The sequence below is a fragment of the Dama dama genome, chromosome 1 (assembly GCF_033118175.1).
Source record: "Dama dama isolate Ldn47 chromosome 1, ASM3311817v1, whole genome shotgun sequence".
Lineage (NCBI taxonomy): Eukaryota > Metazoa > Chordata > Mammalia > Artiodactyla > Cervidae > Dama > Dama dama.
Window position 1 is genome coordinate 48,556,097 of NC_083681.1, and position 4,325 is coordinate 48,560,421.

A 4,325-nucleotide genomic window follows, 5' to 3' on the forward strand; every position below is an offset into this window, starting at 1 on the left:
TATAAGGCACACTCTTTTGTTCCTTAACTCAACTAAATAAATACCTGCCATGAACAATAGATCCCAATAGGAAGTTACTATAGATATTGTGAAAGGTATTAAAATCCTTTAAAATGTACATCAACATTTCATGAGGATTCTGAACATAACTGAGGCAATTGGATGAGGGCTGGTTGGATACAGGAAAGACTTGTTTCAACAAATTCACATGGAAGATGCTCAGAAAGTGACAGATGACTGAGGTTCTGAGGTGAAATTGCACAAGTCAGCATCTTTCAAAGGCCTAAAATTTAAAAATGAGTGCTTCTCAGATTGAAATTAGATTACAGAAATATTCCTTTTTTCTCAGTCAGCAGGTCTATACTGAGTAATCCATATGTCTCAAGATGTTTTTATGTTCCTATATTGGTTTATCATTTTTATAAATAAGTGCCATTGACTTGTTTTGTCCTCTCTTGGGGCACTGTGTTCTTTTAGGAATTTTTAAAAGGAGAATCATTTTGTTCCCAGTTCCAAAGTGAAAGCAAAGTTTAAGAATTTCTTTTTTAGAGACACAAACACTGTTACATAATGAATCTTGTATATTTGAACCATAAGATGCTTTTCTTTTTTTCACCCTTTACGTAGGTGAACCTAAAAACTCACCAAGAATTTGTGAAAACCAGTTGTGCAGGTACACCATGTACTATGAAATATTCATCTTCACTAGCTGAAACAGCAAAAAGTTTCCAACTCTATTACTTCTATGGGTATTACCACAGGTGATATCTGGTAAGTCTTTGGGCTTGAAACTGCACTGAGTGTGGGGAAATCGAGAACACATATACCATGTGATCCAATAAAATGCCAAGATGATTTTTAAAATATCTGTAGAATCTTACAATTCAGTTGAGCATTCAAACATTAGGATGACTTAGTCTCCTGATTTCCAGAATATTTCTAAATCAGTTAATGACATAATGGGTGTTACATTTTAATGAGGTTGACAACTGGGAGGACCTCTAGAGAATATTCTGGGCACATAAATGGATGAAAAGCTTATTTGTTAACAGGTTAGCAAATAATACCCATATAGACCAGGAAAGATTCACAGGGAATGAGGACTTCAAGTCATTCACGTGACATGCTCCTCAGGTATCTAAAGTTATGGAAAGGATAGGATGAACTTCTATGGATTAACATCTGGCATTTAGTGACAGAAAAATACATTTTATATATTTTAAAAATTATTTACATGAACTGTCATTGATTCCTTGTAATTGCATTAGAATGTATTTCTATCTGTGAACATTGTTTTAGCAAGAAAAAAATACAGACAATTTGAAGTTAAGTTCTATAACTGGCTATAGAGTGTGCAAACTAAGTAGCGGCATCCAGGATTTCAACTCTCTTGACTGATTTCAGATCCTGTGCAATAAATCATCATGATCCATGGTTGAGGGTATTTTTGGAAGATAGATTCTGGATTTTTATGAAAAATTAAGGAGACATTTTGGTACTCAATGTAAAGACAGTTGATGTGATATTTGGAGCTCCTGCCATGTGGCAAGCTATCTCAGAAAACACAGTTCTCTATCAATGGAGGACTTGAGCTCAATGGGGGAATATCAGAGAATTCATAGAGGGAGAATATTTGTGAGGTGTTTGTAGTTTGGATTTAAATCCCCCAAATTCCTGAAAACTTTTATTGTAATCAATCTGAGTAGAATTAGAGCTGTAACACTAGTGTTTCAAGGTTTATTCTGCACATGAGATAATGTTTCCATGGCCTATGATTTTAAGAAAGGAAGGTATCTTTCTTCCCTCTTTTAAACATATAGACGGATGTAGTCTACCTTGTCTTTTGAACATTAGTGCTATAATTCTTAAATCCAAAACAGTTTTATCCTCATTTCTCTCAATTTCCCAATGTTAAGTAATTAAGCCTCACGTAGTCTGCTTCTTTGTTACTCCTCTGGTACTGTGACACCATTCACTTACTACCACATGTATCTTCCTATCTTATTTCCTTATGCTTAGCTTTCATCCTTTTAAGCCATTCATCAAGATGCTATCAAATTGAACTTTTAAAAGGCAAAAGAACTCACTTGCCACCTGAAATTTTGAAAGTATGCTTACAATAGTAACTTTACATTTGATATTCTTCCTGTTTCAATACCTTCTACAATCATCATTTCTGCTTAAGACTCAATTTTTCTGTGAAGGCTATTAATTGATTCACAGTTTCACCATTTCATTTATGTAATTTTGTACTAATTCTTTCTTTTTGAAATATCCTTCCCAATGTTTAGACTCTAGAATAACAGTTAACTACCAGGAGTGATGTACCTCACCTCCCATATCTAGGGGATACTAGGCAATATCGGAAGACATTTTTGTTCATCATGTCAGGAGAAGGCAGCTGTCATCTAATGGGTAGGATCTAAGAATGCTGCTAAAATTTCTACAGCATAGAAAGTTGGCCCACAACACAAAATTTGTCTGATCTGAATTACCAGTTTTGCTGTGAATGAGACTCAGCCCTAGAAGAATATCAGTTAGGTAAGGTAAAAAACATAATTTAAAACATTTAAATATCTTATTAGATTAATTATATGTTTATATGTATATTTGTTGTTTAGTCATTAAATAGTGCCCAGTTTTTTTTTTAAGCCTGTCAACTGTAGCCCACTAGAATCCTCTGTCCATGGGATTTTTCAGGCAAGAATACTGGAGTGGACTGGTATTTCTTCTAGGGGAGCGTCTCAATCCAGGGATCGGACACACATTTCCTGTATTGGCAGACATATTCTTTACTACTGAGCAACATATTACAGGTATATATATATATGTACATTAATTAATTATATATGTGTGTGTGTTTAACTAAATATTTTATACTACTTTTGAATCCTAAGCATTCAACAGAGATAGAAAATTAGAAGAGTAGTCAAGATAGAAACAATAAGATATAGATTTCATCATATATATATATATCTGCTTTATCCATTTATTTATTGACAGGTACTAAGGTTATTTCCATATCTTGACTATTATAAATATTGCTTCAGTAAATAAGGATGTGCTAGGTGTGCATGTATCTCATCAACATCATGTTTTTACTTCCTTTAGACATACACACAAATGTGGAATTATTGGGTCACATGGTAGAAATTTTTCTGAATTTTTTAGGAACTTCCAAACTGTTTTTCATGGGCTAAACAAATTTGCATATTCACCAAAACTGTGCAAAGCTTCCCTATTCTCTCCATCTTTACTGACACTTGTTATCTGTTGTTGGAAGCTCTTTTATTGATGGAAGATCTTTCAGAAGATGTGAGGTGATATCTATGATTTTGACTTGCATTTTCTGAATAATTAGTTTATTCAGCCATGAGAAAAAAGAAAATGAATTTCTTCATTCATTCCAGAGAATTGAATCAGGCGTCTTACTGGTGATGGCCCTAGACCACTATGTGGCCATCTGTAACTCCTTGAGACATGTCAATGTCGTCTGCCAACAACTCAACTCACATTAGAGTTGGGGTGACACTCAGGGCTACCATTCTTACAGCACCATGCACAGAGCTTATCAAATATTGACAAATTCTGCTGAACAGCAGTCATCTCCCATGCTAATTGTGAGCACATGGCCATTGTGAAGCTGGCTACAGATGATGTAAGGATCAACAAGATACATGGCCTATTTGTTGCCTTCTGTATCTTAGGATTTGACATAATCGTTATGTTGTTTTATATTCAAATTTTTATCACTATCTTTCAATCTTTCCTGAAGGCAAGGAAGATAGGCAAGTAAAGGCAAGATTCAAAGCCTTTACTATATTCATTGCCCAGATTTGTGTCTTCCTACAGCTCTATCTCCTTGCCTTTTCTTTCTTCACACACAGGTTTGGTTTTTACACACTGCCATATGTTCATATCCTTTTATCTAAACTTTACCTGTAGTTCCACCTTTTATCAACCCAATCATCTATGGAGTGAAGACCAAACAAATCTGTGACCATGTATTGACAATATTGGTATACCCTAAATATCTTGATCACAGTGGCTCTTTCTAAAGAGAATTTAGGTTAGTTCTAAGTAGGAATTTCAATATGATAAAAGGTAGATATTGTACAAACTTCTATGCTCAAAAAAATATTTTAAATCTCAGATGGTCATAGTTGAAGGGGATATTTACAAGTCATCAAATACTAAAAGCTTTAGCTTACTATTCTTAGAAGAAGTAAAATTCATTTAGGTTCATACTTTGAATGGTTGCCATTATTCTTCTGATTTTAGACTGGACTTCCATTGTGGCTCAGCTGGTAAAGAATCTGCCACCA

General features: G+C 34.4%; 1 pseudogene; it reads left to right on the forward strand.

The window, feature by feature from the left end:
• The first annotated feature begins 745 nt into the window (after positions 1–745).
• Positions 746–4,058, forward strand: LOC133056006 (olfactory receptor 52A5-like; annotated as a pseudogene).
• The last annotated feature ends 267 nt before the right edge of the window (positions 4,059–4,325 follow it).